General features: G+C 41.6%; 1 protein-coding gene and 1 pseudogene across 1 annotated transcript in view; one reads left to right on the top strand and one right to left on the bottom strand.

Moving 5' to 3' along the window:
- LOC124721945 (pyruvate dehydrogenase (acetyl-transferring) kinase, mitochondrial) overlaps nt 1-20,053 on the top strand; it is a 377,601-nt gene that overhangs the window by 312,152 nt on the left and 45,396 nt on the right. The window lies entirely within an intron of this gene.
- LOC124723831 lies at nt 5,603-5,719 on the bottom strand (annotated as a pseudogene).

Below are 20,053 nucleotides of genomic sequence, written 5' to 3'. Positions count from 1 at the left end.
CACCGGGGTTGAAGAACATGATTTGCAACTTGGAATTAACTGGCGATTTGGAATTTGCTCCTGGGGGAGCAATTCCGCCACAAATGGTTGAAGTTACTGTTGCCATAGCTGAGAATGCTGGAAGCAATGTGCGATCTTCAAGGACTGCTCGATCTGTGCCACGACAGTTGAACATTCCATGTTATACCATTTTAAAAGTGCTGCGAACAACTGTGAAATAGTATATCTAGTGAGGTTCCAGGCTGTCGTGGACGCAGATGGTTGTCACAATGAGCAACATTTGTAACTATGGTAACATGATATGCAGTTAACAAATGTTACACTCTCGTGTGGAAATTAAAATTTGTTTCTTTCATCAGTTTGTTCATTATTTCTCTTCGGCATGTCCTTACAAATGTTTCTACAAAGTTTCATTGTCCTACGGTCACATGTTTTTCATGTTTTTCAAGTTTAATTAAAACTACCCTTTTTTCACAAATAAGCACAAAATAATGTCTGATGAAAGTAATATCGTATCTCTCACTTCTATACAGGCTGGTCAGAACTAGTGTGGAAAGCTTGTAAAGGTGTTGCAGGGGAGGCTGTGCTGAGAAATAATTGTTCAGAAAAAAATATGTACGTTGTGCCGTTCCCGAGCTATTTAGCACTGAAGTTTGCCGCTCAGGTCGTCGCGCGCGCTACTTCAAACAGCCTGCCAGAGACAGTATCGCCAAACGTGTTCTTCGTTTGGTTTCCTCAAACAGGACAAACGTAGGTTTTGCTCACCTAACTTAAGTTTATAACTTGCGAAAAAGGTACATTTTAACTGATAATGAGCATTTGAACAAGTGATAACTGATGGACCCCACAAATGTTTGTACACTACAGCATTTTATCGCGTGCTAATACTTGAATTTGCGCGCGGAACGGTCTGACTGGCTAATTTCAGCGCTAATTAACTTGGAAACGGAACAACGTATCGAATTATGTTCTTAACAATTGTTTCTCAGCACAACCTGCCCTGCAACAACTTTAGAAGTTTTTCGGACTGTTCCCGACAAGCCTGCATACTAGGAATCTGTTATTAAAGAAGCAGTAGAAATTGGAACAGAACAGAATGGAACAGAAGAACTTCATCTGGAACAGAAGTTGTAATCTAATAGTGCGTAAAAGTGGGCGCTCGACGTTGAGAAAAAAAGAGAGAAATCCTCTGAACTGGTTACGTTCTTACGAGAGCTCTCACACCACCAGTGTAGGTATGGACACATTCTCCGGCAACATGACGTAATGATGACGTACGCCGACCAATCAAAAACAATCTTTTGGCTATGAATGGTCACCTCAAAAGTGGCCACGATAGTTAGTTTTTCATGATGAAGATGACGGAGAATTTCGTCGAAAGCTTGAGATTTTACTTAGATTCAAAATGGTTCAAATGGCTCTGAGCACTATGGGACTTAACATGTATGGTCATCAGTCCCCTAGAACTTAGAACTACTTAAACCTAACTAACCTAAGGACATCACACACATCCATGCCCGAGGCAGGATTCGAACCTGCGACAGTAGCGGTCGCGCGGCTCCAGACTGAAGCGCCTAGAACCGCTCGGCCACACCGGCCGGCTACTTAGATTCAACGCGGCAAGTAAATTTTGATAGTTTTACACAAAATCATAAAACTGCTTCAAATTTGTCAGGCATCCAGTGGCCCCACTGGCGCGTCACAAACTCCAAGTGAGTTTCTACTTTATTTTGCCCATTGACGGAGACCAGTTGTTCCGTACGCTAGTATCATAACATAACAGAAAATCGTAAGCAAATTAAGAGATCATGTAACGGGCAACATGCGCTGATAAAAAAATCCAGATCTGCTATGGTATACAGGAAATTAGAACTTCTCAGATTTGTGAGGTACATAATAGCATTAGATATTCATATTTACAATGTCGTATAGAAGATTTCTGCTTTTACTTAGATGTATTCGCTTTAAAAAGGGAAGATTAGGGTTTAATATCCCGCCGACTACGAGCGCTTTGGAGACGGACTGAAATATATCTGATACGCATGAAGTTACCACGGTATTAGAAGCCAAGTATCCAGAGGTGTGGGTGCTGTGAAAAAGGTAACTCTCTCTATAACTGATGCACCAGCGTGCTACATGTGAGAATTATATAGGAAGTGTAGGATGGTCTTTACTTAAGAACAAAACAGTGTGTCTGCTGCCGCGATTTTTAGGAAGTAAACAAAACATATAACTTCACGCATAACGTTTTACAAAAGATACAAGAATGGTGCCATCTGCCCCTCTCAAATCTCAGTCTAATACACTTACGTCCACAACAGGTATTGACGAAAATAACTAAGATGCGGGCACTAAGAGGGGCAAAAAGGTGTAACACATTACAAGCATAGAAATTGCAGAATTGCGCTTTCGGTCAAGTATGTGATGATTTGATTGTTGATTTAAAAGTAAGGAAGTAGCCATAAACCACTAAAAATACTGCTAAAATCGTAATTTTCTGTTTTATTTTGTTTCATTTTTTAGATAATTTTATTACATTGAATTCGTTGTCATATACAAACTGGGATCAGCCAATAGATTTAAGATTACTATTTATATGTCATGAGATAAAGTGTGCTGGTTCGGATTTTTCGTGGATAGGGCAAGGACTAAGCCATGGCGTTGTTCAAGTAATGACTCAGTCATCTGTCTGGAAAGATTTAGGAAAATCACTGAATACCTAAAATAAGGAAGGTCCCAGGAGGATTCGAAACTCTGTCCTTCCTTCTAGTGTCCTAAAGAGTACACCACCTTGCATAGTAATCTGGATAATTACTTACTAATTGATTACATTTTCGAAGAAATAAGACTGCTTGGTTACGTCGGTTTATTAGGCAAAAACGAGGTTTTTTTCTGACAGAGAAAGAAGTGTTGATGTCAGCACATCAGCGTATGCCGAGGACGACGAAATTGTGCATAACTGATGAAATTGATGTTTTGGTACGCATAAGTACAACTGGCAGCATGCATTCAACAATATGGAAATGCACTCTGAACAAGCTTATTAAGGCGAGTTGCATGTCCCGCGAAGAAGACAAAAGAGTAAACTAGGAAAATAATCCCTTTTTTCTGAAGTTTCATGTTAAATTCAGAAATATTAGCCCCCTCTAAATGTAACTGAAATTGTAATTTTCCATTACCTGATGCATCTTTTAATAAATAATTATCAGTAGTGAAAGAATATTAGCATCATTGACATTTTGTGGACTCGGACGTGTTGTACTTAAAGAACGCTAGTTAAAGGATGCTCCCGAAGAGAAGATTGTCAATTCCCCCGCCACCCGACCCGCCCCCAGCCACCAGCCGCTGACGCTGAGGCGACACACGCCTTGGCCAAGACGGAGATAGCATCTGTGACTGCCGCTTTACATGTAGTCTGAGATGCAAACCACAGCGTTCATGAATGTCCAGCGGTCGCCATATCGATCTTATGCTCTGTCGGTGGCCATCAATTTCAAGTTGACGAGCTACGCCGCTGCTTCAAAATGCCCCTCACACGTTTGCTCACCAATTACTGCCGCACCCATGTGTTGGTTCATAACATCATAGTGTATATTGTCAAGGCGGCTGATTAACGAGCACAGCAGTCGCGCGCTTGTATGATGAAAGAGGTGGCCCTAACCAGGCTACGTAGGTGCCTGATACCCGACACCACAAAGCACTTCGGAACATATTGCCTTGTATTCGCCTGTATCCATGGCAGTAGCAGGACGGAGAAATTCAGGAGCAACACAATAAAATTATTGCCTGACAAAACCCCACTTCATTTAAGCAATATTTAAAGAAAACAATATAAATCAAATATTTGATTTTTGTCGAAATTAAAAGTTTAGCGTCTTAAAGGCATGGAAATTCATGGGCATATGTGGAGCCCAGCTGAATAAGAATGGAGACGGAAATAAGATTTGTATTTAAAAAAAAAAAAAAAACTGCTCCGACATTCGCCTGAGACGCTTTAGGCATATCACGGAAGATCTTAGGATGCTCAGACGGAGATTTAAATCCAAATTCGCCAGAACACGATTCCAGTGTCTTAAATGCATTTGGCATACGGCAGTGTCCAAGAAAATTAAGTTAGAAGAGTTCCGAAACCAAAGACACAGATTGAAAGAAATGTAGCACAGTTTTTTTGTATGATTACACGTAGCTGCCGCATATTCTTCGTGCCATCTCTGAGGACGTTACATAGCTCAGTTGACGATCCACATCGTACGCTACCCGATTAAAAGTATCCAGGCAGTCCTATGTAATGCGGAATTGACCACGAGATGTCACGAGAGGCGGATCCGCCAGTATAAAAGAAGGCGGCGAGAACTGTGTTGTCAGCAGAAAAGTAGTAATAATAGAATGGGTCGGTCACCTGAGTAACAAATCCATCAGGGACATTCCAGTCCTTGTAAACTTACCCAGATCGACTGTAAGTAATGAATATGACTGTGACGTGAAAACGCTCAGGAACAACCATAGCTAAACGAAGACCAGGAAGACCTTATGTACAGACGGAATGGGACCATTGAGCATTCCGGAGGGTGTTTGTAAAAAATCGTATGAAATTTCCAGAAGGAACCACGTGTGAGTTGCAACTGCTACCAGCAGTCCGGCTGCACAATGACAGTTCGTAGGGAACAGTGGCCGAGCAGTTCCTGTAGTCAGTGCTAAGCTACGCCTAAGGTGGTGTCAAGACCGACGCTACTGGGCAGTGTACGACTGAAAACGACTGACTTGGACTGATGAATCGCGATATACCGTGATACAGTCCAATAGAAGAGTTGCCTGGTGAAGTGCTGTGTTAGTGTTACGGTATGAGGATATTTTTCGTGATTAGTATGCGGTTCCCATATTACACTTAAGGAAATACTGAACACGGAAGGATATGCACACATTTTGCAACATTGTGTACTGCGTGGAGCAGAGGAACTTCTCGGAGAGATGATGGTTTTTATCAGCATGACAATGCAGATGATAATGATTGTTGGTGTAAATAGTAATACAGAAAACTATTAAAGATTTATACCAATACATCAATATTATTGCCATAAATAACAAGTATTGTAACGATGTTTCAAGATTATGTAACGTTTCCATACTTCGTTGCGTTGAGTCAAGAGGCGTCTGATACAGTTAAGGAATAATCATCATCAGGCTACTTAAAAAGAAAAGGAAGATAGGTTACAGCTTAACGTCTCGTTATCGTAGGAAAACTCGGATTGCACAGGGATGCAAACCATTGCGTTCATGAATGCCATCCAGGTATTTACTATAAGCGATTTTGGAAACCAAGGAAAACCTAAATGTGGATGTCCACACTTTATCGTTCCGAAAATGCCTACGATTTTAATGCTAATAACAAAATACATAAAAGCACTCCGTCTTCAGGCCACAAGTGGCCCATCGGGACCATCCGACCGCCGTATCATCCTCAGCTGAGGATGCGGATAGGAGGGGCGTGTGGTCAGCACACCGCTCTCCCGGTCGTTATGATGGTTTTCTGTGACCGGAGCCGCTAGTATTCGGTCGAGTAGCTCCTCAATTGGCATCACGAGGCTGAGTGCACCCCGAAAAATGGCAACAGTGCATGGCGGCCGGATGGTCACCCATCCAAGTGCCGACCACGCCCGACAGCGCTTAACTTCGGTGATCTCACGGGAACCGGTGTATCCACTGCGGCAAGGCCGTTGCCTAACAAAATACATAAAATGTTCTAATATTATAATAATAATTTACATCAGTTTACTTAACACACCGCTTCAGCATAACATCTAAGAAATACAGCATCTGAAAAACATTCGACCGAAAATTTGAGAAGAATATATCGTACAGTTAATTTAAGAACTGTTATAGTAACAGACTCTGATGACTTTAACAGTGTTATAATTTACAAAATACAAAATCGAAATATGCGTTTACCATTAACAGTATTTCGCGAGAAAGGAAATGAAGAGACGTAAATCTGTTCGATTGTGTCGTCTTCCTATGTAATTATTTCAGTTTTTGGACAAAAGCACAGCAGAAATTACAGCTTTGTGCAATGCAGTGTATGGAAGTGGTGCAAAGGCACAAGACTTTCTCGAGACAGTGATGGTCCCAATCTCGAAAGAAAGAAAGAGAAAGAGGGAGGGAGGGAGGGGGGAGAGAGGGGGGAGAGAGAGAGAGAGAGAGAGAGAGAGAGAGAGAGAGAGAGAGAGAGAGAGAGAGAGAATACCAAGAAGTGCACGGAATATAGAACAATCAGTAAAATCTCTCACGCAGCCATCACTGATTGTAGATTGGTAAGAGAATGTAGGGGAAGAACAATTTGGTATCAGAAAAGAGAGAGCTACAAGAGATGCTACTGGACTAATTAGAATTATTGGTGAAAGATATACAGAAAGAGGAAAATGAATGACTTATGCCTCATAATCGAAGAAAGGCCTTTGACCAAGTGATATGGAATGCATGCGGTTGTTCAGCTGTTTTCAGTGATAGGTTTTCCAAATACTCCTTTCGGAACGCTTTACAAATTATGATGCGGAGTTATACGACATTAATATAGCACTGGAGTGGATTCAAAGGTATCGCAATACGAAGTTTCTCATCAGCTCTGACTTGCTCAGTGCGTTACAAGCGATCCACCGAATGTATCCTCCAGACCTCCTGATGCAGATCATCCTTGACACCTTATAGTAAACAGGCATGGCAGACCTCATGCCAACGACACTGATAAAGGAAGTGCTGTCCACCAGACTACGCATAGGACTCTGCTCACAAACACACAGTTTCCTCCTCCAACTTGAGGAAATAGTGCTCTGTGAAGTTCGTAGTGAACAATCTGTTCAGAATGTTTTGGCTACGTATGTGTTATTTACTGACATTAAGGCAGCCCTTGGTTCGGCTGGAGATTTGCTCGCCATCTTCGTCGAAGCCGACACTAATGTAACATGGGTTTTGAAATTTTGTGAACTGTCGACTATCATTCCTAAAGAGCTGGGGAGGGGAGGTCAGCGTGAACTCTCGTGCATTATAAGCAACTCCGCCTGTGCGAACAGCCTTCGTTCCCCCAAGCGAATGACATGCTGACGACCATGCAGTTGAGTGCTCTCCATCCATCATCATCTGTTTGGGAACCCTCTACCTGGAAGTCCACAAACCAGCAACCCATCACCAGCCAGTGGCTGAAGGACCACAGACTGTGTGTCCCAGAGCTTGCCTGCTCCTCTTCAGGTCCTACACGAACAGTGGATAAGCCATCACAAGATTATTGAGCATCGAAAATGGTGAAAGAGAAAAAGACGAAATCTCGGGAGAAGGCTTCTCTGGTGACCGCTACGCTATTGGTCTCTAATATTTATTTACGTTGTTCCCTCCCCACCAGTGACACAGTGATCCCCCTTTTTTCCTACTTGGAGATTTCAATGGGGAAATACCATGTCATCTGTTAGGGGCCTTCTGATTGACCAGCTACTTCCCGATCTTGAAATGTCTACTCCACTTTAGTGCCACCTGTGACACGTTTTCAGTTATCGACTTCACGATCTCTTTCCCCTGTCTCTTGGTTTTGCAACAATGTTTGCTACACGACGACCTTTGTGACAGTGACCACTTTCCGGTGATCCTGTCACTTCCTTGTCATCGGCCAGCTGGACCAGTTGACACGTTCAGTTCTTCAGAGAGCATTTAACTTTCGCTTGCAGTTAGTCTTTAGTTGTAAAATATGGAGGCAGCCACATCAGCTTTTTAGCAAAGAGTATTCTGAAAAGCTGAGACTACAGCAACCTCCAAGCACAGGCTGTCCAAGAATGGATATCGATTAGGAATGAGCATGGTATGACCACGGAAATGCTTACTCACACTTACTTGGGAGAAAAATGGAAGCCATGGGAAAGGATGCAACCAGAGGCCCTTCAGATAGAAACTTGGAGCTGGCGTTCAGCAATGGTTACAGATTGGGAAATATACACTATGTGATCAAAAGTATCCGGACACCTGGCTGAAAATGACTCAAAAGTTCGTGGCGCCCTCCATCAGTAATGCTGGAATTCAATATAGTGTTGGCCCTCCCTTAGCCTTATTGACAGCTTCCACTCTCGCAGGCGTACATTCAATCAGGTGCTGGAAGATTTCTTGGGGAATGGCAGCCCATTCTTCACGGAGTGCTGCACTGAGGAGAGGTATCGATGTTGGTCGGTGAGGCCTGGCACGAAGTCGGCGTTCCAAAACATCCCAAAGGTGTTCTATAGAATTCTGATCTGGACTCTGTGCAGGCCAGTCCATTAGAGGGATGTTATTGTCGTGTAACCACTCCGCCACAGGCCGTGCATTCTGAACAGTCTGTGTGCAGAAAGTAAACAGGCAAATGTGTTGACATTCTGATGCAGCGTAGCACGAGAGCTCTGCTTGGCGATGTTTGCGCCGCAAATGCCGTTTCCGCCCACCGTGCTTTCAAATTCTAGGACATTTCCCGAATGTTTTTTTTTTTACGACAGGTTTCAACGTCAACATTAACAAACACTACAATTCTCTTTTCAAGAGTTATCGAATGCGATTATAAAAAGTACACGGTTCCATTTAAAAAACGTACTTACTTCAATATCTCAGTTGATACCAGAGCTAAAAGCATTTACTGAACGAAAACATACGTGCCCCTCGACGCTCTAACGCAGGCTCATCCAAGAATTGTGCCGGGCGGGCGTGGCCACGCCCCGCGATCGCAAGGCAGTGTAGTTCAGCGCCCTATACGCGACTGTGTGTCGCTAGTGTCGGCATAGGAGCGAGAGAAACCGCTGCGGTGGGGATGAGACCGCACAGCATTGCTCTGCGCTGGACTGTCCCGCGGTCAGATTCAACGTAAACAAAATAACAGAGGAGGTGCAGCTCTGTATAAATGGTCAATGAGCGGTAAAACAAGCAAACTATTTACTGTTTAGGTAACAACTAGTGTTCAAAAATGGTTCAATTGGCTCAGAGCACTATGGGACTTAACTTCTGAGGTCATCAGTCCCCTAGAACTTAGAACTACTTAAACCTAACTAACCTAAGGACATCACACACATCCATGCCCGAGGCAGGATTCGAACCTGCGCACCGTAGCGGTCGCGCGGTTCCAGACTGTAGCGCCTAGAACCGCTCGGCCACTCCGGCCGGCAACAATTAGTGTAAGTGTGTCAGAATTCCTACGGAAAGCTTTAGAAAACAATACCCAAAGCAACAACCGAAGAACAACTTAGTAGTTTTCGGACCCACAGGTTGATTCTATTAGTATTGCATATGCACACTCGTCATATGTGCAGTGGGCGTCTTTCTAAAGATATATCATATTCTTAAATGAACTAGTGTCATAAATATTCCATTTTAGAAATAATTTTACGTAAGGGATATATAGTCTCATTATTACTGTTAGTAGTTGCAGGTAAATACTTTTTGTTGTACTTCGTGCTACAGCTTTTTAATCCCTTTTCAGAGTTTAGACATCGGATCCTTAGTTTGCTGTTTTGTACGCAATAATTTTAATTGACCAAGTTTGAAAACTTATTAAAAATAGAATTAAGGTTATAAAGACATTTAATCCCTACAGTCAACACTGTTACAAAAGGCAATTAACGTTTTACACATTTTTCTTTTTCGAGGAAATGATTTTGTCTAGGTTTGGTACAATATTCCGGGAGATTGCTCTAAGAATTAGTCAAATTTTTATCGCTAAGTACTGAACGGTGCTTAGCTTTAGCAAGTCTTACAAGGGAGAAAAAGCGATCACAAATATACGTGGAACCAAACATTGAGAGAACTTTGGCCGCATGCTTGTGCAAGAGAGGATACTTATCTCGTGTAAAAGTCATCCAAAGTTTTACACATAAGAAATCGGTCCTTCAGGCGGATATCGCACTGCAGCTCAATCATCTCTAGTTGAAACACTTGTGAGACGTCCTCTCTCCGAAGGGAAAACGGGCGAACAAATATATCTAAGGCTGGTTGAAGCTCACTTATCTCCAAAAATGTTTCCAAACTCTTATTGTAATTCGCAAATGATTTGAACATAATCTGAAAAATCCACATATTCTTTAACGCTGTCTAATGCAGGGGAGTATCCACAATTCTCCTCGCGCAACAGTTTTCCCCACAAAATAAGTTTTTTAATTTTTTAATGCTTGAATCGTCTGCACTAAATCAACAATAGAGTGGTTTTCGCCTTGAGTGTAATGTTCAAAGTGTTTAAATTATCAGCTAGGTCACTCAAAAAAACCGAATTCGCCACCCACTTAGGATCACGAAGTAATTCTTCTGGACGTCTTTTCATTTCCATAAAAGTATTGATCTCGTCCCTCAAGGAGAAAACCGATGAAGGACCTCAGCCATCTTACTTCGGCGTGCTAGGGGATTTCCGGGTATTCCGCTTCGATGTCAGCCAGAAATTCTTTAAATTGGTGATGTGTGAGTCCATGCGAGCGAAGATAATTAACCGTTCGAACTACTGTGCCCCTTACATTTTTTTATGTTAACAATCTTCGCTTAAAGTGCCTCTTGGTGTATAAGACAATGGACTGCCGCGAATAAGAAACAGCCGACTTCAGCCATTTTTGACCTGAGCTAACCCAGGAATACAGAGCGTATCTCTCGTAGCGCAGAGACTTCATCCGTTATTACCCTGGTCAGGCGTTCCCATTTTAAAGGTATTGACTCGAACACGTTCTCCACGACTAGAAAAAATCCAAACCCGGGGTTGTGTCTTTTAATGGCATGAGGTCGAGAAATTGTTCGGTAACACGCAGACTGTCATAGACACCCCGAATGAATATGACGAGCTGACATACGTGCGCAGCGTCCGTCGACTCGTCAAGAGCGATAGAAAATGAAACGAAGTTTGCTGCTCTCTCCATTAATTGCTGCTCCATACCTGAGGCCATATCATCGACTCGGCGAGCAAGGTTTGAGGCGACAGAGCAATTTTTTCGAATTTTTCCAAGAGGTCTGCTGGACAAATACAAGCCGCCGAGTCGACCAGGCAATCCTTGATGAGATTCCCAGCCGCAAAGGGGGTTCCCTGCTTTCGCAATTGTCAGCGAGCATTTGGAACTTGCGCGCAAACTTTGCCCACTTGTCTCCTGTTCCTGCCATGGCAAAAAAAACCTTACAATTAGTTTTGTACAATCCTGTTTTTAAAAAACTTTAATCATTTTAACAATTCATTGTTTCATTTATTGAAACCCAAATAAAAAACTAACAAAAAAGATTGGTTTTAGGTTCGTTTTCCTCCAGTTCCTCTGAAAATCGGCCACAGACGCTAGCAAGTACAGCGAAATGTGGTCGCAAAATAAATTTTTGTCTATTGGAATATTTGCGTTTTAATTAATTGAAAACTTAGATCAAGTTACAAAATATGTTTTCCCATCCATCAAAACACAAATACACAAAAACAAAGAATGACACTTAATAACATTTTGCTGTCCGAGAGAGAGTTTGTGGCGGCTTTTCAGAAAGTGGCAAAAAATAACGCACCTGAAACTTTTTCTTATATCTGTGCGACGTGATTTAATGCAACCCACATATAAAAATTGACCGAAAATAAATGTTCCTTGTTGCTGACGATCCGATATTCGATAACTGGTACATTGCTAACTGACATATCAGATTATAAAATATCACTGGGTTCGCATTCGGGAGGACGATGGTTCAATCCCGCGTCCGGCCATCCTGATTTAGGTTTTCTGTGATTTCCCTAAATCGCTCCAGGCAAATTCCGGGATGGTTCCTTTGACAGGGCACGGCCGACTTCCTTCCCCATCCTTCCCTAATCCGATGAGACCGATGACCCCGCTGTTTGGTCTCTTCCCCCAAACAACCCAACCAACCCCTATAAAATATAGTTTTATTTATCATCTTCATAAATAATAGTCATCCGATAGGAAACACTTGATTCACTGTAATGCTGCTTGAAATTTTCTTTCAGTTCTTCAAGCTTTCTTTTTGCGTGAAATTGTCGAACTGATTTTTGTGACAGGTATTAAAGTGCCGTTAAGTCGAGTACTTTTTTAAATACGTGAGGTTCCAATGACATACGAAACATTTGGTATGATTTTCGACATCAGTACAAAATAAATTAATTTCCCACTCGGGTTTAAATAGTGCGGACGCGCCGCTTCTTTTGTGACTAACGGCTTTGTGTCGTATCAATGCTTTTGACCGCCGCACCGCGTACAGCGGTATGGCGAGGCGCGACGGGTGAGCCGCACGGTCAGCTAAGCAACACGGCTCGGCCACTGCAACAACATACGAATTCGCCCGGGGCGCTGGCCTCGGGCGACCGCGGGCGCTAGTGCCCCAGGGGCACAGTTAGTACGAGCCTGCTCTAACGTTTGTCGACAACCGCGCTTTGATGTGTGTAACCGTTCGCTAAATATAAGGAAGTGGTGTTACGTCTTACGTGGCTCACCCCGTATAAGCCAATGGATCTGCGATGGTCGATCTGATTGACTACAAAACATAATCAAAAAAATTTTTAGTGAGAAGTAAAGAGAAACGAGACATATGAGTAAAGCTTTTGCGGCACCGTAACACAGCTGCGAGCGCAACGTTGCGTAGTGTACGTAGATGTAAAGTCTACTTACTACACGTATGGAGCAATATAGCTCTCCTCCCAGCTTTAAAAACAATTTCAGTTGGCTGTGAAGCCATATTTCATATGCAGCAATGTGTGAAATGTCGGCAAATGAAATGTTAATTACCCAATAACTAAATTTTTCGCTGCACAGTGTTTGAATTGTGTGTGATAGTTTATTTATTTATTTTTTAATTTCGGAACTTGATAGTAGGTGTGACCAACGACGAAGCTAGCCCAAAAATCTCCTAGTAAAAAACTGCATAGCGAAAAAAATACGAGAATCCAAGAACATTTTTTATACACAAAATATAATTATCACTCCGCATTTGGCCCTCTGCTTCTCTTCCTCATGGCTATTGGTCTTCCTTCGACTAGCCGATGCATAGTTTCCATTCAACGGAAATTTCGCAAGTGTTGTCCTAGTTTGCAGGTGTAACACAAGGCAGTTTTGTACCCCCACCTCTTTCCCCCTCTCGTACTCTCTCCCCTGCATGATGTCCCGCAATTCACATCCCTATGCATTTACCTACATAAAAGTAAAAACGAGTACGTAGAGCCTGAGAAACAGAAGGAAAACAACTGTTAATGCGAAGTTAAAAATTTGGTCACTAAGAATGTTTATATTAGACATCCTAGTTCATGTTCACAGTAACTTCAGTGCGTGAGCCCAGGTCACGGTATGAAAAACACCCCAAAGACTTGACAGAACCATCGCTGACCCAAACCACCCTCACCACACACTGCGCATTTAACATATAATTGGTCTGTTGATGCACTAAACATCTTACACAATTTGAAAAGACATAACATATTGACTCGCTGGCTGACACACTATGCTTCCAGTCCGCTACCTGTATGGTTTCTGTATTGTTTGTCCCGCTGAAGAAGTGCATCTTTACATGCTACTGTGAGCAAGGGTCTTTTGGTAGGTACATAACTTCACATTACCATTGCATGCAGTTCCCCTTGCAGTGTTTACTCGGAAACAGGTCAAGAGGTACGTGAATTTACAGACAGCAGCAGTTCCTGTCATGCTTGAACCCAATTGTCATTGAGAAGACATAACACTCATCTCTGGTCCCTGTCAGCTGTAATTTTTTTGATCACTGATCTTGCACCATGTTATGACTGTAGACACATTGAATATACCAACAGATTGGGCAGTATGTGTGATTCGCTTTTGGAGTCAACTACAGTTTATAGCAGTGAGAGAAGCTGTAAAACCCAGTTAACCTTTAACTCAGCATTTGCTAAGTATGATACCATAATGAACTCTGAAATTTCTCATGATCAGTTGAATTAAATATACCTATGTAGCAGAGTGAAGCACCATCTTCCATCCTGATAATGCAGGCAATACATTGTAACATGGACTTCTTGAAACATCAGAAGCATTGGGGAGCCATCCTGACAAATGACCAATTACCTGCCACCCACAGTTCAACAGAGATTGGGCAGAGCTCGGTTACAAAGTGTGCATATTTGTTCCATGGCATCCCAGTTGTCTTAACAAAATTGAGGTAAGGTAACCTGGGGACCACTAAATCATCTCTATTTTTATGGAGTATTTAGGAGTAAGTGGTTGACATTTTGTCTGTTGAAGGTACATGTCACCTGTGTGGTGCTGTAGGTAATGAAATTGACATAGGCAATTGTACATTATGTTCTTGTATTATTCACCTGAGAGAGACAATGACAAAGAGCCTCATTTAATTACATGTAAATACCACCCCCCCCCCCCCCCCCCACACACACACACGAGAATACCTTCACCACCTGGCAGTCTCCAACATGCTAGTATTCTGCTAATGTGTCTCATCACTGCAAGTGACCTAACACAATACAAGAATTTATTGGCAGCATGCTAATTGCTGTGCTCTATGACATGTGGTGAACAGACATAAACATATTAGCTGGTGGTTTCTGTGCCCCACGTTTCTGGATGAAGTTGCTGCTCACCAGTTAATGTTGTCCACATTGCAGTGCAGAGCAGATTTTCTGTACTGTGCCCTATCTATCCACTGTTAGACTTCGCTCTCATAGACAGCAACATGTGCCATCATGCGCATCTTGCTGTTGCTCATGGCAGCTGACGTAGACACCTTCGGTTTTTGCCGAATAGAGGTGCTGATATGTCACCTGTTACATGGTCGGGTATGTGAAAAGCTCAATGCTGTCACAAGCTTGATGGAGTACCCATACACTACATGATCAAAAGTATCCGGACACCTGGCTGAAAAAGTTTTTGCCTCCTCCATAGCTAATGCTGGAATACAGTATGGTGTTGGGCCACCCTTAGGCCTTGTTGACAGCTTCCACTCTCGCAGGCATACATTCAATCAGGTGCTGGAAGGTTTCTTGGCGAGTGGCAGCCCATTCTTCACAGAGTGCTGCACTGAGGAGAGGTATCAATGTCGGTCGTTGTGGTTTGGCACCAAGTCGGCATTCCAAAACATTCCAAAGGTGTTGTGTAGGATTCAGGTCAGGACACTGTGCAACCAGTCCATTACAGGGATGTTATTGTTGTGTAACCACTCCGCTACAGGCCATGCATTACGAACAGGTGCTTAACAGTGTTAAAAGATGCAGTTGCCATCCCTGAATTGGTCTTCAGCAGTGGGAAGCAAGAAGGTGCTTAAAAACATAAATGTGAGCCTGTGCTGTGATAGTGCCACGCAAAACAACAAGGGATGCAAGTCCCCTCCATGAAAAGCACAACCACACCATAACACCACCGTCTCTGAATTTTACTGTTGGCACCACACATGCTGGCAGATGACGTTCACTGGGCATTTGGCATACGCACAACCTGCCATCGGATCGCCACATTGTGTACTGTGATTCATCACTCCACACAACGTTTTTCCACTTTTTAATAATTCAATGTTTACCCTCCTTACACCAAGTGAGGCATCGTTTGGCATTTACCAGCAGGATGTGTAGCTTATGAGCAGTTGCTCGACTGTGAAATCCAAGTTTTCTCACCTCCTGCCTAAGTGTCATAGTACTTGCAGTGGATCCTGATGCAGTTTGTAATTCCTGTGTGATGGGCTGGGTAGATGTCTGCCTGTTACATATTTATGACCCTCTTCAACTGTCGGCAGTCTCTGTCAGTCAACTGATGAGGTTGGCCTGTACGCTTTTGTGCTGTGTGTCTCTCTTCACGTTTCCACTTCACTACCACATTGGAAACAGTGGACCTAGGGATGTTTAGGAATGTGGAAATCTTGCATATGTACATATAACAAGTGACACCGAATCACATGACCACATTTAAAGTCCATGAGTTCTGCAAAGCACGCCGTTCTGCTCTCTTACAATGTCTAATGACTACTGAGGTCGCTGATATGGAATACCTGGAAGTAATTGGCAGCACAATGCACCTAATATGAAAAACTTATGGTTTTGGGGGTGTCTGGATACTTTCGATCACATAGTGTGTATTGGATGTCCAAGATATAGCTGTGGACAGTAAGCTGATAATGCCCTTTTGTCCATCCTGTGATCAACAGTTGTGCTGATGATTAGTACAAAGTTCAATGACATCCCAGATGTGCAACACATTGAACTACTCCAGTTTACGTTTACTTATGACTGTATTCCAAACTGATGTGGGGCTTATCAAAAGTGGCAATTAGGTGCCAATGTACATATGAAATACGTGATCTTTGATGTGAAATATTGCACATTTTATATCTTCTTTCTTCATTGAACACCATTTATAGATAACAATGTGATATTTCACCAACTTTCTGATAGGTGCCTGTCTGACAAATGATGCTGATAGGTGCCTGTCTGACAAATGATGACATGGAAAATTTTCCACTTCAGCCATTCATCACATCAGCTTTGTGTTGCAACTGTAATATTCTGAATTATGACTTGTTTTGTAGGAAGTCCTGGGGAAAGGTAACATAGATAAATAAGACTGCTAATTTAATCTTTAGCTGGTTTGTTTGCAAATTATTTTGAACATTTCACACATGAAGTCTCAAAGGTTTACAGAATTTCATAATAATGGCATTATTAATATAGACGTCGTATAGATATTATCACTTCAGGTGCAATAGATCATTGCAATTTTAGACAGCAATGGAGACACACCCACAGTGATATTTGCTGATTCAGCAGAAAGTATATTGATCCACAGAGGCATAGAAGATTGATGCAGAACAATATTTATTCTGTGTACTTTTGTTAGTGCTAAGGGGATAAATTACCACTATCATGGGAACTATTTCCCAGCTCACTGAAGGGCCATGTCCTCATCTGGTATAGCACATGTTTGTTGGGGCCTTCTGAAGCTTTTTGCTGTGCATGCCTCTCCTGCTGGAAATAAATTAGTGTGCCATGGCGAATTCCTGAGTCTGTGTGAGCTTTCAGAATACTATTAAACACTTGTTATCCTGGAGGTGAACTTGCAAAATATTTTCTCAACTTTGATGTTAAATCTCGTCCAACAAAACTGTTGTTGCTCATTACAATGTTCATCTGTCATGTGACTGACCTTGTAAGCCTACCTTACAATCTAAATCTGCAAACAAAAAAAAAAAAAAAAGGAAAAATTAAAAATTAATACTCAATAGGACAATAAGATATACTGTGAACAGCTGGAAGAGACCTGGGAGATACCAGAAGGTTTCAGACAGATAGATAACATAAAGGTGAGACAGAGATTTCAAAACTAGATTGTTAGCTGCAAAGCATTTTCAGGGACAGATGTGGACTCAGATCATAATTTATTGGTTATGAACTAGGGATTAAAGCTGAAGAATTTGCAGAAAGGTAGAAAATTTAAGGAGATGGGACCTGAATAAACTGAAAGAACCAGGAGTTGTTGAGACTTTCAAAGGTAGAACAAGCAACAGTTGACTGAAACGGGGGGAAAGGGATACAACAGAAAATGAATAGCTAATGTCATATATAGAGGGTCCATACAAGCTGTATTAAAAGAAAACACACAGAGCACTGGAAGATCTAAATCTAAATAAGGCCCCTAATGTAGATGTCAACCCCTCAGAACTGTTGATATCACTGGGTAGGCAGCTATGACAAAACTATTCTACCTGGTATGCTAGATATATGGGACAGGAAAAGTACTCTCACATTACAGGAAGCATGCAATAATTCCTGTTATAAAGAAGGCAGGTGCTAAAAGGTGTGAGTATTGCTGAATTACCAGTTTAATGAGTCATTGTTTGCAAAATATTAACCACAATTATTTGCAGGAGACTGGAATAGCTGGTAGAAACTGACCTCAGGGAGAATCAGTTTGGGTTATGGAGAAATGTAGGAACACAGAAAACAACATTGACCCTGCAGATTATCTCAGAAGGTAGACTGAAGAAAGGTAAACCTACATTTATAGCATTTGTAGATTTAGGGAGAGTTTTTGATAGTATTGACTGGATCACACCCTTCAAAATCCTGAAGGTACCAGGGATAAAACATGGAGAGCAAAACGTTATTTACAACTTGGACAGAAATCAGACTGTAGTTATCAGAGTTGAAGGACATGAAAGGGGAGCATTGGTTGAGAAGGGAGTAATAAAGGATTGTAGCTGATCATTTGTGTTATTTAATCTGTATGCTGAGAAAGCATTAAAGGAAATCAAGAACAAATTTTGGAAAGGATTTAAAGTTCAGGGAGGAGAAATTAAAACTTTGAGGTTTGCTGATGAGATTGTAATTCTGTTAGAGATGTCAATGGACTGAGAAGGTCAGAAGATTAACACGAAACAAAGGAAAACAAGTGTAATGAAATTCATTCAAATTAAATCAAATGATACTGACATAATTAGATTAAGAAATATGACACTAAAAGTAGTAGAGTTTCCCTATATGGTCAGCAAAATAACTGGCAATAGCCAAAGTATAGAGGATAAAAAATGCAGATTAGCAATAGCAAGAAAAGGATTTTTGAAAAAGAGGCATTTGTTAATGTTTAATATAAATTTAAGTGTTAAGAAATTGTTCCTGAAGGTGTTTGTATGGCATGCAGCCCTGCACAGAAGTGAAAAGTAGATGATAAACAGTTCAGACAAGAAGAGAATAGAAACCTTTCAAATGTGGTGGTATAGGAGAATGCTGAAGGGTGTTTGGGTAGATTGAAAAGCAATGAGAAGTGCTTGTTGTCTTTTCTGTCACATATGGATTCTGCCAATTATTGATTTATATTGGGAACACTGGTAGACATATTACTTAGACCACTTCATGTTAAAAGAAGCTCTGTTTCATATCATCTAGCACTGAGTTCTGAAGAAAGTCAAACAAAGCACACATGACGTAACACAACAAATGAAGACATGATCAAAGCAAAGACACTGCTGTACAGAAGAAAGATATAGGAAAGGTCGTGGCTCACAGAGACAACAAATATTGATTCGAATGCTGCATTAAGCTCAAAGCACTCACTTAAAAACATTCAAATGACCCTCTTAAAAATATTTAGGCCCGTACAGTCCATAAATTCACAATGCTTTCTCTTTTTTTAGTTATTTTGTCATTATATCTGCTGGTATATCATTCATATATACGTAAAATGTTTTTACATTTTTGTTGGGTACAGCTTCCCTTATATAATGATGATGAACATCAGTATGCTTCAACCTTTTTTAATCTGAAGGCTCACCAGACAAATTTAATGCCCTCTGACTATCGGTAAATAAACTTACACACTTACTATAACTTGTCAGTTCGTGCAATAAGTTTGTTAAATAAATGGCCTCTTGACAAGCTTCAGAAAGAGCCATAGTCTAAGCCTCTTTGTTACAAAGAGCAACAGTTTTCTGCTTAGAACTTTGCCATGATACTACAGTCAGACAATTTAAAAATAAAACTATTATTTCCTGTGTAAGGAACAATTTGTCCAATCTGCATCTATGAAACCCCCTAATTCTAAACATCCTTTTGTAAACTTTAAACAATAAATCTTAGCTTCCTTCAAATACCTCAAAATTCTCTTAGCACATTTCGTTGTCACAATATGAGTTGCTAAACTGGGGTAAATACCTCCCACAGAAAGAAATATATGGTCTTGTAAGTACTGACAAATACATTTAGGACACAGGGTAGGCCTACTTTTGAGAGAGGGAAAAATTGAACTTCTGTTTATTACTTCATTAAATTCTTCCCTGATTATATTGATATATACACTATGTGATGAAAAGTATCTGGACAACTTGCTGAAAATTACTTACAAGTTTGTGTGCCCTCCACTGGTAATGCTGGTACTCAATATGGTGTTGGCCCAACCTTAGCCTTGATGGCAGCTTCCACTCTAGCAGGCACACATTCAGTCAGGTGCTGGAAGGTTTCTTGAGGAATGGCAGCCCACTCTTCACGGTGTGCTGCACTGGGGAGAGGTATCGATGTCAGTCCATGAGACCTGGCACGAAGTCTGCGTTCCAGAACATCCTAAAGGCATTCTATAGGATTCAGGCC

The sequence above is a fragment of the Schistocerca piceifrons genome, chromosome X (assembly GCF_021461385.2).
Source record: "Schistocerca piceifrons isolate TAMUIC-IGC-003096 chromosome X, iqSchPice1.1, whole genome shotgun sequence".
NCBI classification, from domain to species: Eukaryota; Metazoa; Arthropoda; class Insecta; order Orthoptera; family Acrididae; genus Schistocerca; species Schistocerca piceifrons.
Note: the sequence above shows the minus strand (reverse complement) of the source record. Positions and strands in the feature narration are given on the sequence as shown.